At 37.1% G+C, this 18,918-nt stretch overlaps 1 protein-coding gene across 9 annotated transcripts in view; it reads right to left on the bottom strand.

Annotated features, from left to right (window-relative positions):
* LOC115223375 (transmembrane and coiled-coil domains protein 2) overlaps positions 1-18,918 on the bottom strand; it is a 354,243-nt gene that overhangs the window by 182,439 nt on the left and 152,886 nt on the right. The window lies entirely within an intron of this gene.

The following is an 18,918-nucleotide window of genomic DNA, read 5'->3' as shown; positions in this document are numbered from 1 at the left end:
GCAATTGAATTAAATATAAAGCTTTTTTATTATTTTTTTTTTGTTACATTCACAACTCACTAAAGTGCATAATCAAAATAAGAATTGTTTTTTAGCCAATGAAAATATAAGAGTAAGTTAAGAGCAACAAATCAGTGTTCAAAGGTTAAAAATAAAAAAAAAGGAACGTTAAAGAAATAGCCAATCTCATAGTAGTGCAATCAAGAATATTCTGCAGCTTCATTCCACATTCTAGCAGAAGTAACATGCATTTCTGATATGTATATATATGCTGTCCATCCCATGCCAGCATGGAAAACGAACATTAATTAATGAAGAAGATGATGATGGCAGAGGGATATCTATGTAAAGACAGCAATTGGAAACAAACAAAAGTAACACAAGAATCTTTGGTGTCAGTTGAGTTAAGTGTTATGTAGAATATAAGAAAAGTCTTCAAAAGCAATGCTGAGGAGGGGGGGGGAATATGAAATGTTCTCAAAGACTTCAATTTCCAACACAAATATTTTCTTTCCAATTCCATTTTCAATTGGCATTTAATCATAACATTTTCAGTTTCCACAATGATATTCAGTTTCTTATTCTTTCAGTTATGTTTTAAATTCTGTAAATTTTTGAAATACTTGCAATGAATTTCTTTGGTTGCTCTTTGTCCAAAAGGTGGAAAAGAAAAGACAAAAAAAGTCAATAAAAAAAAACCACAGAAGGAAATTTAATGATGACACGGACAGGAACAGTACTGAAACAATCTCAACATGAAACATCATCAACAAAATTGATAATTACAAAGATAACGATGACAGTGATGATGGTGATGATGATAATGACAGCAGTACTAAAAGAACATCAACAATATTGAAACAACAATGCAACAACTACTACAATATTGGAACAACATCAACAGCATTGGAACAACACTGGAAGAACAGCTGCTGCAATTCTGACCAACATCAAAGTAGCAAGACAACATTGCCATTGACTGAAACAAACACCAAAACAACAGAGCAACAGAATGAAACACTGTGGGCAAATTACGACAATGAATTGGATGAGGGGTCAAGATGTAAAACTGAGACAAATTTGGAGAATAGAAAGAGAAAGGGATTTTGAAATCTAAAATAGCTCACTCCTAATAAATGTGGCTTCTATTTTGGTATCAAAACTTTGTTTCCTAGTCATCTTCAGCAATAATGTACCCTAGACTACATGATCTAAAGTGTCCTTTTTAAAGATGGCAGGGTGTAATTTGAGTAGTATTAAGAATGCTCACTGTGATGATGAGAATGTCACTTAGGATTTTGAGGGTATCTAGGACTATTGAAGATTTTACCTTTCTTCTTTAGGGAGACCTGGATGTTGTTTCTAGCAGGTTAAGTGACCATATAGAAGCTTCCTTGCTGGCTTGCTTTAGAGTTATATAGCTTTATAACTATAGCAATTGTAGCATGGAAGACACAAGGTAACCATTCAGAAATGCACAAATACTATTAACTTATCACATTGAGACAAGTCACTGAGTTCGCATGTATATGTCAGTACAAATCCAACCTTAACCCTTTCGTTACTATATTTCAGATTCATTATCAAATACCACATGCATTTTTTTATCAGTCATAGAGTTAGATTTATGAAGGTCTTCAGTAGAAAATCCTTCGAATTCTGACTCACTGCTTGATATAATGAAATTCGTATCCATTTTTTGTCAGAATTACAAATTTTGAAAACACAATAGGAACAAATTTCGGAAAAAAATCTCCCAAAATTCACGGAATTAAAATTACACTTCGATTTTTGTACAAAACTGTAGTTGAACTCTTTACGAAGTATAATACATGTTTTCATGAATGTACTAAAGAGATTTGCTCTGATATTCTCATTTAAATATGAATAGGTAAATTCGGGCGGCTTTGGGCAGTTTGGTCACATTAACTAAAAATTTTTTCGGGCGGTTTGATAACGAAAGGGTTAACCAAAAGTCTGAATGGAGTTACACCCATGTTTCTCACACAAGTACCTCTCCTTAAACCTCTCCCTTTTTATTTTTACATTTTTTCTTTTAAATTTTTTAGTCTCCTTTCCTCTTCCCTCAATTTATCTCCTCTTTTACACAATTATTTTTCATTTTATTTATATATTTATCTATGGGGGAGGGTGTATATATACACGCTTTTGTATATATATATATATATACATCTACACAAAGAGGAAAAAATAAAAAACATTATTTCATTTACTTACCTCTAACCCAACCACATTTTTTTTCAACTATATTTGGTTAATATATTGTTTTATTCTTTTTATTAGCTATTATTTTTTTAATTTTTAATTTTATTTTTTATGTTATTTTATTTCATTTTTTATTTATGTATTTTTTATTCCTTTTAATTTTTAATTTTTTTCATATTTATTTATATTTTACTCTTTTACTTGTCTCCGTCATTTGACTGCAGCCATGCTGGAGCACCACCTTTGTAAGTCTAGCACTTGTTCAACTGGTGTCTTTTGCCGAACCATTAGGTTATGGGAGACGTAAACACACCAACATCAGTTGTCAAGCGATGGTGGAGACACAAATACATTCACACACACACACACACACATATATATATACACATGATGGGCTTCTTTCAGTTTCTGTCTATCAAATCCACTCAAAAGGCTTTGGTTAGCCCAAGGTAATAGTAAAAGACACTTGCCCAAGGTACCATTTATATATTTTTTATTTTATTTTTATTTCGCTTCCCCTACTTCCACCTAATTCCTCACATCCCTCCTCATTTTCCCAACCCCTATTTTCTTTTTTCTTTCTCTCCTTCCTCCTCTCTTCATTCTTTATTGTTAGTATCTCTAATGTTTTACTAATGTTAAGAACAGTGGTCAGTCCACATTACCCTGTAAGGAGCATATGGCCAGTTTCCTGGTTTCTCTGGCATATATATTCCTCCCTGGACAGGACACCAATCCTTCACAAGATTACTCATTTTTACCAGTTGAGTGGAAATGGAGTAACGTGAAAATGAAGTGTTTTTCTCAAGAACACAATGCGTCACCCGGTCCAGGAATCGAAACCACAATCTTACATTCATGAGTCCAACACCCTAACCACTAAGCCATGTGCCACTACAACACTGTCTTAGCCATCTCTATTTTTGTCAATATCATTATAATTACTGAAAGTTAAAAGTTGCCAAATATGGAAGTTGATTTTATTTTTTTGATCTTTGAATGTCTTGTAACCGTTGTGTTTCACTTCTTGTTGTAGCTGTCAATTTGGTATTTGGAAAAGGAAGAAGGAACCAACCACAGAAGTTAAAAGTTAATTGTCTGCAAAGTATTATTTTCTTGCTTCTTAGAAAACCTAAGCTTGCTTCATTTTCCATGGAGATTACAATCACCGATTCCTAACTGATTCCTCTCGGGGGAGTAGAATGTTGTGCTAACAGACATACTGAAGAGACAGAAGACTTGTCAGTTTACTACTACTACTACTACAACTACAACCACCACTTCTACTACTACTACTACCACTCACCCTGCAGCTTCTGCTACCACCACAGCTACTATTAGGATTATTACAATTACAACAATAATAACCACTGCTCCTACTATTACTCCTACTACTACTCAAACTTGTCCCATCCAGAAAGCTACTTCTTGAAACCATTGCCCAACTCGCATTGTATTCTTCTTGAAAGAGGAGAGAATGAAGAAGAGAAAGGAGAAGTAATATACAAACCACAGCTAGATACCAAAAACCATTGGTAACTGACCACCTGAAAGCACTCCACCAGAATCACTAATCTATTTTTTTCCTTCTTTTACTTGTTTCAGTCATTAGACTGCAGCCATGCTAGGGCATCACTTTGAAGAATTGTAATTCAGTGAATTGACCCCAGTACATATTCTGCTTTGCTTAGGCCCCGTATTTATCTTATCGATCTCTTTTGCCAAACCGCTAAGTTACAGGAACATAAACACACCAACACTGATTGTCAAGGAGTGGTGGAATGCAAACGTTTATATATATATAAATAACAGGCTTTCTTCAGTTTTTCTCTACCAAATTTATTCACAAGGCTCTGGTTGGCCCAAGGCTATAGTAGAAGGCACTTGCCCAAGGTGCCACACAGCAGGACTGAATCTGGAACCATGTGTTTGAAAAACAAACTTCTTACGACACAGCCATGCCAAAAAAAACAACAGTGAAAGAAATATCCTAAGTGGTATCACGGTATCAAAGATTTTCAGTGCAACACAATTTTTTGTCAATGAACAGGATGCAGTTTCAAGCACCACAAATTTTGCCACCATATTGCAAATAAATGTTGAAGAGAAGTTAACAGACTTTGTGTGTTTCGGAATGGTTATCTTGTGTCTTCCATGCTGCAATTGCTTTACTTTCAACATACAATCTCAGATCAAGATACTTGCTATGCAAGTGCATCTCTGTAATTTATAACTATAATTTTAAAGTCAGATGTTCATAAAATTTACCACAAATTCTTGTCAATTGTAGAAAAAGTTGATATACTCTGATAATAAATAAATTGAAACTGTTAAATAAAGAATTTTTTTAAATGTCAAATCTTGTTGTTTAGGCCCAGATCAACCCTAATAGCACAAACCTATGAACAAGAGCATTCCAGCCATGACCATTTCATTTTTTTTTCTTCAAAGCCACTGTATCTAAGGCTTTGTTATTAAATGTGATTTTTTTAAAGACAGTAGGGTTGACATGAGGGACTGCTATTTCCACCAGGTTGTAAAAGTTAACCTTGTTTGTTCAACACTCAAATCATTGTCAACTGAGGTGTCAACCCCTTAACATCAATGTTAAACATTGGGAAAGAACACACACACACATTATTATTATTATTATTATTATTATCATCAAATTGATGTTTTAAACTTGCAACAATTGAAGTAGATTTGCAACTTAACCAAGAAACTGCATCGATCTCTTGGAGAAGCTACAAAGGCCATGAGGTATGTTCCCCACTTCTTAAAGGTCAAACCAATGACAGAAAAGGAAACAAGAATAAATAAACAATGAACGAGTGAAAATATATGTGGAATGTTTCAGATAAAGAGTAATTTAAAACTAATTATTCTTTATTTGGTTCAGTCATTTGACTGCGGCCATGCTGGAGCACTGCCTTTAGTCAAACAAACCAACCCCAGGACTTATTCTTTGCAGGCCTAGTACTTATCCTATCGGTCTCTTTTGCTGAACTGCTAAGTTACGGGGACATAAACACACCAACATCAGTCGTCAAGCAATGGTGGGGGGGACAAACACACACACATATGACGGGCTTCTTTCAGTTTCCATCTACCAAACCCACTCACAAGGCTTTGGTCAGCCTGAAGCTATAGTAGAAGACACTTGCCCAAGGTGACACACAGTGGGACTGAACCCAGAACCATGTGGTTGGTAAGCAAACTACATACCACACAGCCATGCCTGAAAATTTTGTTTCATGTGACTTCTTCCCACCCCATCCCAACTCCCTTTTTAATACTTTTTCAATAAATTAAGCAACTGTAAACTTTTAAATTCCATTGCTAAATCTCTCTCCACCACCATCTGATCAAGATCTTAAATATAAAGACAGAGTAATAGACACTGCTATTAACTTTTTCAGAGAGAGAGAGAGAGAGAGAGAGAGGATGACCACAAGAGCTTCCTTTGATTAATGGTTTTGTAGTAATGAGCACAAAGGTAATGTTTAGTCTCGTTAAATGGTAGGAACTTAGATTGTATACTGATTATTTCGATAAAGCAATAAAAGACCTGTTAAGTACAAGAAATGTTCTTTACCAATCCAGAAGAATAGCAAATAATACTTATATTGATTGACACAGTAGTTAGAGAACTCAGGCAACATTCTCTACTGAAAGGAAAAAAAAGTGTTCAGATTCAAGTTGTATCGTTAAAGGCAAACATGATTTTCTAAAGGTGACATGATGTGTTAATGACAGCTAATTTTAGCATGCCAATACTTCTTATTAATGAGTGTTAAGAATAAGTGTTTGTTGCTTAATTAGCTGTTAATTGCAATATAATGTTATCAACTTCATTATGTAATTTCTAAAGAACCCCTCCATCATCATCATCATCATCATGATCACATTAAATATCTGGGGGGGGCCCCCCCTGCATAGGTTAAGTTTGTCTGCCATGTTATTACAAATGTAGTCACATTAGAGATGAGATTAACTTTATGTGTCTATGAAAGAGAGAGTTGGCACAGCCAAGTGTGCAAGATCCCAAGCAGGAAAAACCTACAGCTTCATTTAGTTTGTTTTTGTCACCAAAATATGTCCCACAAAATTAAATCTTTGAGAAACCTTCATTAGATAATATATTATGTTTTAGTCACAGTTTCTGTTTTTTGTGGGTTTTCTTCTTGTTTAATTGTTTAATCAAGAAGAAGGGCAGTATTCATGATCCCTTTCAGGGACTCCAAAACTGTGGGAGGGAGAAAGGGATCCTTAAACAAAGTCCTAGCCTGAATGCTTGTAACACAGTGGACTCGGCTAAAGACGTCTAAGTCTCTGGTGCTAGTGTTGAAACAAACAATGGATTAAGTCTACCATCCACAGACAACCACAAACTAAAGGAAGATATGGCCATCAAACTTCATTATGACAACATAATAGCCAAACCAATAAAGCAGTCTCTACATGATATGCTTAATCGTTCGTTCGTTTAACGTCCGCTTTCCATGCTAGCATGCTTAATCAAGCAACTTTTTCAAATCCTACCCTGTTTTAAACATGGCAGGATATGTTAGACAACGTAATTCTAGGTATACAATGTAACAGTATGAGCATTGCTTTGACCATAGATCTGCTTGCCCAGAACTGGTCTGAGAGTCAACACTAACAATTAGGATCAAAATTTCTCAATATTGGCAAAAAGACCACCCCCATCCAACTGTTTTTCGCAAATGAAGTTCCCCCATGAAATTTAGCACTGTTACAGATGCTTCCGTGTTAACACTCATCAACAGAAATTTAATGAGCCAGTGATTAGCTCATTAGAAATCTATAATCAACAATGCTGTTGTGATATTTTTTTATTCTTTTACTTGTTTCAATCATTTGACTTCAGCTATGTTGGAGCGCCACCATAAATGGTTTTAGTCAAAGAAATTGATGCCAGGACTTATTCTTTGTAAGACTAGTACTTATTCTATTGGTCTCTTTTGCCGAACCGCTAAGTTTATGGGGACATAAACACATGAGTATCAGTTGTCAAGTGATGGTAGAGGGGGGGGACAAACAGGCACACACACATACATATATACGCTGGGCTTCTTTCAGTTTCCATCTACCAAATCCACTCTCAAAACTTTGGTTGGCCTGAAGCTACAATAAAAGACACTTGCCCAAGGTGCCACACAGTGGGACTGAACCTTGAATCATGTGGTTGGAAAGAAAGCTTCCAACCATACAGCCACAACTACACCTAAATACGAAAAAAAAAAAGTCAATTATACATGCTTGCACTTGAGAGAAGTTGCTATTTGTAGAGTATACTGAAGTATCCTTTCAGAACATAAAAAATTTCTCTACTCTAAGGAAAATACTGTATTTTAATGTGTATAAGGAACTCTTTTTTCTTAAAAATTAGATTTAAAAAATATGGAAGTTTCTTATACATGGACAGCATTAAAATCCCTTACAAAACCTTTTTACTAAATTTTAAGCATCCATAATTAGGGGGTTCCTCAGACACTTTAAAATACGGTAAGTGTTTTGGTAATGCAAAGAATATTAGTCTGTCAGAAATTACAGGAAAATGTAACACCCAATAGGAATCATATATAGACTGATTGGGCAAGTTTCTCAGTTTCCATGGCACATGTAATATTCCCTGGACAGGACACCAGTCTGTCAATGGATTACTCATCTTTGCCAGCTGAGTGTAATGAAGCAAAGTGAAACAAAGTGCCTTGCTCAAGAACATGACGTGTTGCCCAGTCCAGGAATCAAAACCACCCTCTTAAGATCACGAGTCAACCACCCTAACCATGAAGCCAAGTACGTCCTTGAAGGTGACCCATTAAAAGTGAATCATTCTTGAAATATATTTTTTTACACCTATTTTTTTTTATTGGTTGAAGTTTTGTTCTCATCCGTGTTATCATTTACACATTATTGAAGAAGCAATATTTATTTTTGCACTTCTATAATAATGGTTTGTGTTACTATTATTGATCCTACTGTTTTTTGTTTGTTTCCACCCTCCCTGCCCTTGCATGAAATTGCATAAATTCCTTCAGTAGGTTTAACATTATCTTTCGATAATTAATAGCTTAAGTAGATAAACATAGTGTTGGAACCAACAAATATTTTCTCCTCCAATTCTTCCATTTATTCTACAAAATTCATTCATTTGAATTTTCAATTTATGATTCAAATGAATCATATTAGCAATATAATTGATTCCTTTTTTAAATATTGTACTGTTTGATTGTATTACTATTATTATTATCATTATTATTATTATTATTATCATTATTATTATTATTATTATTATTATCATTATTATTATTATTATCATTATTATTATTATTACTGATGTGATTTGTTATTATTAGACAAGCTGGCAGAATCATTATGTCTGAAAAAAAAATGCCTGGTATTTGTTCTGGATCATTATGCCCAGAGTTCAAACACCATTGAGGTCTTTCCTACAAGGGTCGATGAAATAAAGATGAAATAAATAAAGAACCAGTCGATCAAGTAATGGGTTTGATGTAATTAACTAACACTCGCCCCTCAATATTGTTAGCCTTGTGCCTAAATCAGAAACTATTATTATTGTATTAAAACTCACAGCTTATATTGCAGGGTATGATGGAAAGTGTCAGCTGTCCACAGCCAGCAGACTAAGGTGACACCTGTTTTACTGGTCATGCTTCAAGGACCCTGCAAAGAATTCTTGCAGCTCCAAGCAATGCTGATTGTTGTAGATGTTCTACCTTCACACTTGCACCAATCTTTTTCAGCTATGTTGGTATATCGTCATTGTCATCATCAAGTTTGCCTTTCATCACTCTAAGGTTGGTAAAATAAAATACCAGTAGTTAGGAAGCAAAACTTTTTAACTACATGGCTATGCCTGATATAATGACAGAAAAGTATACTGACAAGTTTTAGAACATTCTGCTGTAGAAGAGAAGCTATTATTTTAACCCAAAGGCACTCCTGACAAAACAGATCTATGATCAAGAATTTTCCAACCATGGCAACTCTGGATTTTATTTCAGGCATTGTATATCTGGGACAACAGTATGCAAAACTCTTTACTCTTTTACTTGTTTCAGTCATTTGACTGCGGCCATGCTGAAGCACCACCTTTAATCGAGCAACTCGACCCCGGTACTTATTCTTTGTAAGCCCAGTACTTATTCTATCGGTCTCTTTTGCCGAACCGCTAAGTTACGGGGACATAAACACACCAGCATCGGTTGTCAAGCAATGCTACGGGGACAAACACAGACGCACAAACACACACATACATATATATATATATATATATATATATATATATATATATATATATATATATATATATACACACATATATACGACGGGCTTCTTCCAGTTTCCGTCTACCAAATCCACTCACAAGGCTTTGGTCGGCCCGATGCTATAGTAGAAGACACTTGCCCAGGGTGACGCGCGCAGTGGGACTGAACCCGGAACCATGTGGTTGGTAAACAAGCTACTTACCACACAGCCAATGTCCTTTTCTTTTCTTTTTTTTTTTTTTAAGATTAGCTCATCTGGTACTTATTTTATCAACCCTGAAAGGATGAAAGGCAAAGTCAACCTCATAGGAATTTGAACTCAGAATGTAAAGACAGACAAAATGCCACAGAGCATTTTGCCCGGCGTGTTAATGATTCTGCCAGCTTGCCACCTTAATACATGTAAATGTGGAAATTTCAATCCAACAAGAAAGCTCTTACATGGTTACTGGTTACCTTGATCTGCTTGAATAGCAGCCAAATCTTTATTAATTTACATTCTATCATTTTTTTAAAATTGTTACCTGACACTACATCATTGATGTAGTCTTAAACCCTGCTTTAAAAAAATATAGATAGCCGTAGCTGAAACACTTTCAATCATACGTCAGTTCAATCCGCACCTATTAGTAGCTAAACAATAACAACTTATAAATTTATAAGTAGAGGTACTTAACGAAAACACTTAACATTTTGTTATACACTGAGAAAGATTAATTGGACTGCAGCCATACTGGGGTACAATCTCCAAGGGGTTTTAGTCTATAATATCAACCCCAGTCCTTTATTTAGTACTCGTTGTATTGGCCACAGATAGAGGAATAGTAAAATCAACTGGGAATGTAGCCATATACAAGGTATTGATGTTTGCATCCAACTGATTCAGCCAAAACTCTGCCCGTATCTGTGCACACACATGCACCCCCCCACACACACACACACACATTTTTATATTGTCAAGAAGGGTATTCCTAGTTATGACATAAAAGCCTATCAGAAGGTTACCATTGGTTTCATGTTCCCTATTGCACTTATCAATATTGACAATCCTTCAGAGAAGTTAGCTGGAAGCACACAGCCTCTTTAACCCTTTCATTATTAGATTTCTTTCAAACTATACTGCTTTTGTTTCAATTAATTTTGAAAATAATGAAGAATTTAATCATATAACCCAGTGCTTTTCAAACTTTTTGCTGGAGCGGAACCCCAAGGAAACATTCCACTGGCTCGAGGAACCCCTGTGCAGTAATTTAATAGTTTTATGCATACATATCTGCATAGGAGAATTAAAAATTACTGCCAATTTTACCAGTTTTGTAACTTCTTGCGGAACCCCTGGGCTGTACTGGCGGAACCCTGGTTGAAAACCACTGATATAACCTTATCAATATTAAAACTGGTGTTTGAAACATAATTTGACGTGAAATTTTGATGGGAGGTTAAAATTTAAATCACTTTAAAACAGCGAGTTTGTGTCATAGAACCAGGGCAGATTCAGGTGGTTTGCTATCAAAAGTGTTAATGCTTGAGGTGAATATACAGAAGATACAAAGCTTGCGCTGCTTACTTCTGTTCAGGTATGGCCCAGGTTTGTTCCAGCACTTTCCAGTCAATTGTTTATCATGTTCCCTCCTCTTTTGATCATAATATATGGCTGTAACATTGTGCCTCTCTTGGATTTTAAAAGAAGACCTGTGATCATTTAACCTGGCCTTAAAGAGAACCTCCATTGTCCCAAAATATTTCTGTGTGCATGTCCCTCCAATGTTGTTGTTGTTGTTGTTGTTGGACAATACCACTTCTGCTCTGCAGATCAATCTCAGTGTTGCACTGATATGTCACTAAGCACTTACTGCAGACTTGCTTCTGTGTGGATTTGGGGCATTCACTAATAGTTTTTTCACACTAGGTGCACAGCTGAGCGAAACCCTGAAGTTATATCTATAGCATAATCTTCTATACATATGAGACTGCGTAAAATGCTTATCCACTAACCTAATGAAGGCTCTTCCTACACAGAGTGAGAAGGGCAGGACAAACAAGAGGACCTTACAGGGGCACTTCTTCTTGTGGATGTTAACTCCAGAGTATAGGTGATGCAGTCCTTAAATCCACAGGCTGCTACAGCCTCATTGTAATAAGGTGCCACTGTATCAAAAAAAGTCCTTCAAGAACATGTCTGATATACGCTTTCTGACACTCTTAATGAGGTTTTTAAACACTACAGATGGATAGCAGGAAGTTGCGTTGATGTATGACAGCCTTTCATTAGGTTTGTTGTAGGGTGTGTATGATCTATTGCCCAAATTAGACATTGTGTCTAAGAAATTTACTGTGGTATGGTTGGTCTCTATGATAACCTTAAGTCCTAGAAGTTATGAATGTGGATCTGGTCCTTCCTCAGTTTGTCCAGGATATGACCATTTGTGTCTTGATAGATGAATAATATGCCATTGCTATACAGGTCAAAGAGGGTCAGTGGGTATTTCTTAGGGTGCCTAATATAAATAATCATATAAAATTTCAGATATCCATGCTATTGAATGCTACCATTGCCACCCCAAAGGAGCCTTATGGACCTGTTCCTTTGACTCAGGCTGAGCATTTTTCAAACAACAGGGCTTTTCTGGCAAGCATGCATGTACAAACACACACATGCATATATATATATATATATATAATATATATATATATATATATATATTTATGGACATACATCCAGTGGGCTTCAGCACAATTTATGCCAACTAAATTTCACTCCTAAGGCTTTGGTCAGAGATACTTTGCAAGGTAACATGCAGTGAGATTGATCATAAAACCTAATGAGTACAAAACAAGCTTCTTACTATAGAGATATATAGAAAAAAAGTTGTGGGAAGCATGTAGACAGGTAAACAAATATAGTTTATACACCCACAACACAATCCAGAAATATAAAACAACATCCCTATAATGCAGAATGAGGAGTATCAGCAATTTCATGTAAATATGCAAGGAAGTTTTTTTAAGCTTTGTACTTATGTGGTTCACTTACAAAGAAATAGCAAAGGTAATTTTTCAGGCTAACCTTTATGCCTAAAATATTATTATATACTTTTAGTTTCCACAAGATATCTCATGATCAGAACTTAAAGAATTTCAACTTCCCTGTCACTTTTAGTTCAAATTCCCTTCAAATGTTAGGCTTTTCAGTATAATATACAAACTTAAGTTAGATCAGAAGTAGTTCTCAATGTGGGTAGTATTACCACCAAGGGGAGTGCTGGGCAGGTCATCAAGCTTTAGGGGCAGTGACATAACATAATCAACAAACTAAATTTTACCTATACTCTTTTACTCTTTTACTTGTATCAGTCATTTTGACTGCGGCCATGCTGGGGCACCGCCTTTAGTCGAGCAAATCGACCCCGGGACTTATTCTTTGTAAGCCCAGTGCTTATTCTATCGGACTCTTTTGCTGAACCGCTAAGTGACGGGGACGTAAACACACCAGCATCGGTTGTCAAGCAATGCTAGGGGGACAAACACAGACACACAAACACACACACATACATACATATATATACATATATACGACAGGCTTCTTTCAGTTTCCGTTTACCAAATCCACTCACAAGGCAATGGTCGGCCCGGGGCTATAGCAGAAGACACTTGCCCAAGATGCCACTACTACCTATAGTAGTAAATACATTAAAACTAGTAATGGCTATTAAAATAAAATGAGATCCCATCAGGCACAGAAAATTCATTAACTTGCAATGTTTAAAGTAAATTTACAACTTTTGTTTTTATTAATCTTTTTATCAATTCTCTGTTAAAAGCTTATACAATCCATTTTTAGAGTAAAATTTATAAATTATCACCCATTATAAGTTAGTTTAGTCATGATACCTCGCTCACAACCTAGGTGGGCACCAGGCATATCAACTACTTAAAAAGAGGTGCTACAAAAAAGTCCAGAACCACTGTATTAGATGATGGACAAGAAAAATAATAATAATAATAATAATAATAAACAAAAAGGAAGAAACTTCTTTCATATAATTCTTTAAAATGAAGAAAATATACATTTTTTAGAAAATAATTTGTCTCTATGCTTTAAAACTACATATATTTTTTTTCTTCTCAGGGTATAGCAAACAATGTCAATTCAATATAAATATTTTTTTGGCAAATTGTACCCATGAAAGTTGGTAACTACTTATTGTTTAGCCCCAGGTCAGCCAAATCCAGCGAAATTAAGATCAACGGTGTTCTAGACATGAACATAATATTTTTTTTTCTTCTCAGGGTATAGCAAACAATGTCAATTCAATATAAATATTTTTTTGGCAAATTGTACCCATGAAAGTTGGTAACTACTTATTGTTTAGCCCCAGGTCAGCCAAATCCAGCGAAATTAAGATCAACGGTGTTCTAGACATGAACATAATATTTTTTTTTTTCTTGTGAATGTAGGATTACTTTGTCTACTGAGTCCTTTCTCTTGAAGATTGTTTTTCATGACACCAGGGTGTGATTTGAAGGAAATTTGGCTGCTTTTTCTTAACTATCACTTCCAGTTTAAATGAAATCTAAGGATTTTCTTTGCTTTTGTTTTAGTAAAATTATAATTTAAGAACATTCACATGAAACCAAGAGACTAACAGAAATGGTAAAAAAAAACCAAACCTCTAAATTCAACTACAACCGGGAAGAATAGTTCAGTCCATTCCAGGTAAATATAGGTAAGAGAATAGATAATTCAAAGTTAAGGTGTTTAAGCAACATAGAAAACATTCTCAGAATACTGAAAAGATGAGAAATGGGCGTGGCAGTGTGTGTGTGTGTGTGGGGCAGAGAAGGAACAAGAATGTAGGTTGTTTCAAGCAGGAAAGTACAAGCAGCACTTGTAGAAGATTTGCTAAACTCAATGAAGCAGAATTGGCAGTGAAAAAAAAAAAAAAGCTGACTTCTGACAGCTACCAATTCCCAGCAGTTGAAGAAGCGATATTGGATAGCAGCAGAAGCAACAAGAGGTTGGAGAGAACAACACATGTGCATTCTCTATGGTTGTAGTAGAGAAAAACAGGATACGTACTCTATTTCCGTTTCTATCCGTCTGTTTGTTTCTCTCCTACATACACATGAGACAAAAAGAATCTTTCTCACAAAAATAGTTTAAATTACAAGCACTGTACTGAAGAAGCACATTGAAGGCATAAGACGTGCCGTGACACACAGAGGCAAGCAGCACAGACATTCCAGCAAGAACACAAAGGAATACACTGAAATAGTTTTGGATACATGCCTCGGAAATTGACAAATACTTTTCCAAACTCTTAATTTACTTACTATAAGTGTATAGACACACACACACACACACACACATGCCTTAAGCAAAGAAACAAACATAATATATAACGTTACAGAATACATTATGCGCACACACACGCACACACACACACGCACACACACACACGCACGCACACAACCATAACTAGGTAATGGGACACAAACATTACAAATATGTATAAAGTAAGCCATGTAAACATGGTTCATTGAACAAACAAAGAGTAGTACTCAATAGTTTTGGTTATTTAAGAATTTAAAAGAAATTTTAAATGGTTTCTAGGTATTTAGGCCTCCACTCTCAGTTCGGGTCATGTGATCAATTTTGCTTATCATGGTAACCACTAGCTGTATTGCAAAACTGATGGAATCGTGTGTCAGAGAAACACTCTGGAACTTCTGGAGCTCTCACAGTCTCATCCGACCCTCACAATATGGATTTGTCCCTAACTCCAGCTGCAGTGACCAGCTTGTCGAGTTCCTTGAGGACATTACTCAGATCACTGACAGTGGCTCATGGGTGGATGTTGTCTACCTTGACTTTGCTAAGGCTTTCAACTCTGTGCCACACAAAAGGCTTATGGTGAAACTCTCTGCAATGGGTGGGGGGGATGACCTTTTTAACTGGTTGAAATCCTTCATCCTCAGCCGAAAGGAGGTAGTCACAGTTCTAGGACAGCACTCTACACCATATGAGATGTCATCGGGTGTACCACAGGGATCTGTCCTTGGTCCCCTCCTGTTTGTGGCATACATTAATGACATAGATGCCAATTTAAAGAATGCCACAGTATTGAAATATGCAGACGACATCAAGCTGTACCTTGAAATCAAGAGGACTGATCCTGATGTCTACAACTCTTTCCTGCAATCAGACCTAGACACAATGCAGCAATGGATCACAGACTGGCAACTGAAACTGGCTGTGGACAAGTGTACCACCATGCATTTTGGGAGAAAAAACCCTGCGTCCACATACTCCCTCCACAACACTGATATCAAGAAATCCTCTTGCGAGCGTGACCTAGGCATCAGTCAGCAGTGATTTGCGTTGGACAAAGCATATCTCTAAAATTGTCGAGAAGGCCGAGGGTGTCTTGGCATCACTCAGCAAGACTTTTGTTAGCCGCTCTCCAGCCATCTATTTAAAACTGTATACAGCTATGGTACGACCACACTTGGAATTCGCATCATCAGTTTGGAATCCCTATCTTGCTCAGAACATTGACCTCCTGGAATCTGTCCAGAGACGTGCAACCAAACGCATACCCTCCATCAGACACCTACCATATTCTGAGCGCCTTGTTTCCCTGGGCATGGATTCACTGAAGCTCCGGCGTCTAGCGACGGACTTGGTAAACACCCACAAGGTTATCAACCACCTCACCAACAACAACACTGAACACCTTTTTGATCTCCATGTGTCTAACACACGTGGACATGCCTACAAAGTCAGAAAACAGCACAGCTCCCATGACTTTCGGAAACATTTTTTCACGCTCAGGGTTGCTGAAGCGTGGAATAAACTGCCTGCATCAGTTGTTGACTGCCATGACACTGCATCCTTTAAGGCCCTCATGCTTCCCGAAATCCGTCGAAGCTACACCTGATTATATATACACTTTAGATGAGTTGTAGTGCACCTGAGCACTGTACACAATTATTATTATTATTATTATTATTATAATCTATTTTCTTCTTAATCCTCTCAGACCTGGGCCCCTGTCTCTAACCCTAACCCTCCACTTGGGCTCCTGAGCAAAAAAATAAACAGTTACATATGCAGAATCGAAATCGATCAATGGAAATTGCAGCTGAGTTACCAGTGCCGGTGGCACGTAAAAAGCACCATCCGTTTGTGGCCGTTGCCAGCGCCGCCCTGACTGGCCTCGTGCCGGTGGCACGTAAAAAGCACCATCCGTTCATGGCCGTTGCCAGCCTCGCCTGGCTCCCTTGCCGGTGGCATGTAAAAAGCACCATCCGTTCGTGGCCGTTTGCCAGGCTCGTCTGGCACGTAAAAAGCACCCACTACACTCATGGAGTGGTTGGCGTTAGGAAGGGCATCCAGCCGTAGAAACATTGCCAGATCAAACTGGGCCTGGTGCAGCCTTCTGGCTTCCCAGACCCCAGTTGAACCGTCCAACCCATGCTAGCATGGAAAGCGGACGCTAAACGATGATGATGATGATGATGCAGCTCAAGAGTAACAACTGCAGGAGGCAAACTAATCACAAAACAACAAAAGTCAGGAGAAAACAATAAAAGGCCAATCTCTCAACCAGCAGATTTGTTCATCCAGATTGCTGCTTTCCTCATCACTTTCACCAGTTTGATTGTCCAAATCACTCTTATTGTCTGCATAAGAGGAAACTCTTCATTCAAAGAATACAATATCAGAAATAATTTTCTCAGCTGTAAAGTGTCCGGTCCTTCTGGTTTAGCAAGCAAAATGCTGGGTTTATTACACACTTGTTCCATTACAAAAAAAAATTTTTAATAATTTTTTTTTTTCCAATTAAAAACAAAAGTAGGTGCAGGAGTGGCTGTGTGGTAAGTAGCTTGCTAAGCTATCAGCAGAGTCTATCATTGAGATTGTGCCACCTCCTTTCCTCAGCAGGGAAAGGAAGGCTTATTTTTCCTGCGTAGTAGCCATACTGAAAGAAACAGTATGGAAGACGCGTACGAAAGGTATAGTGACAGGTACCTTTGTATCCGGCCAGGGGTTGGTTAACTTTTTCAGTTACCACCTCGGTAGTAAGATCAGGCTGGAGAAGAGGTGTCTGTCACGAGACATGTTTGCAAAAAGATGGAAGTCTGTAGCGTGCAAGCTGGGTATATCTGGCACCAGGTAAGTGTGGCCGGATCAAGAAGTAAAGGTTCTACCCAGATGGCTGGGATCCGTGCCCTACTGTATAATAACAAATTTTAAAAACTTTATATTGTAAATATTATATATATTTTATTGTAATCACCAACGTTTTAAGCTACAACACCCTATATGTTTGTCTGCATTTGTATGTCCCCTCTATGTAACGCCTTAATGGCGAATCTTTCATGAAATAAAGTAGCTTGCTAACCAACCACATGGTTCCAGGTTCAGTCCCACTGCGTGACATCTTCGGCAAGTGTCTTCTGCTATAGCCCCGGGCCGACCAATGCCTTGTGAGTGGATTTGGTAGACGGAAATTGAAAGAAGCCAGTCGTATTTATGTATATATATATATATATATGTGTGTGTGTGTGTTTGTCCCCCTAGCATTGCTTGACAACCGATGCTGGTGTGTTTACGTCCCCGTCACTTAGCGGTTCAGCAAAAGAGACCGATAGAATAAGTACTGGGCTTACAAAGAATAAGTTCCGGGGTCGATTTGCTCGACTAAAGGCGGTGCTCCAGCATGGCCGCAGTGAAATGACTGAAACAAGTAAAAGAGTAAAGAGAGCTATGGGGTGGGGGGGACACTGCAAACAATGAGTCATAAAGATACTTGATTATAACGATGTAACATAATCGGTTGTCTATTTTTACTATTTCATCTTCATTTTCTATGCATGTTGTTCATTACCCTTTTAACGAGAATCCGGTAGAGATTACATTTAGGTTATTCCCACTATCAGGAATATGGTGTGATAGGGTTAAGCCCACATGGTGCACACCGGATGTTGGCATCATTTTGCCAACATTCTGCAACATGATATAGTCAGTAATAACAGCACTTTACATTTGATGCTGCATGTGGTAGGATAGACATGATGTTGACACCAATTAACCATTTGATCATCATTCTGTCAGTGTGGTATTTCAATGACAACAATTATCCCATGGGGTAAATGATTTGATGGTGTCAGGCTACAAATGAGCTCACCTGGCTGACATGAGCATTCTGTTATTTCTATAGGCAGTAGAAGCTGTATACCCAGCCGTTGTGTGGAGGTCAGTTTACCTTAGACAAAACCATTCATACAAACAGAAATTCCAATGAAAATTTATTGGTCAGTGAGTATATTCAGTTCTTTTACTCTCTACTTCGAGTTTGAATACTGA

The sequence above is a fragment of the Octopus sinensis genome, linkage group LG23 (genome assembly GCF_006345805.1).
Source record: "Octopus sinensis linkage group LG23, ASM634580v1, whole genome shotgun sequence".
In the NCBI taxonomy this organism is placed as follows: domain Eukaryota; kingdom Metazoa; phylum Mollusca; class Cephalopoda; order Octopoda; family Octopodidae; genus Octopus; species Octopus sinensis.
This window is presented reverse-complemented; position numbering and strand designations above follow the sequence as displayed.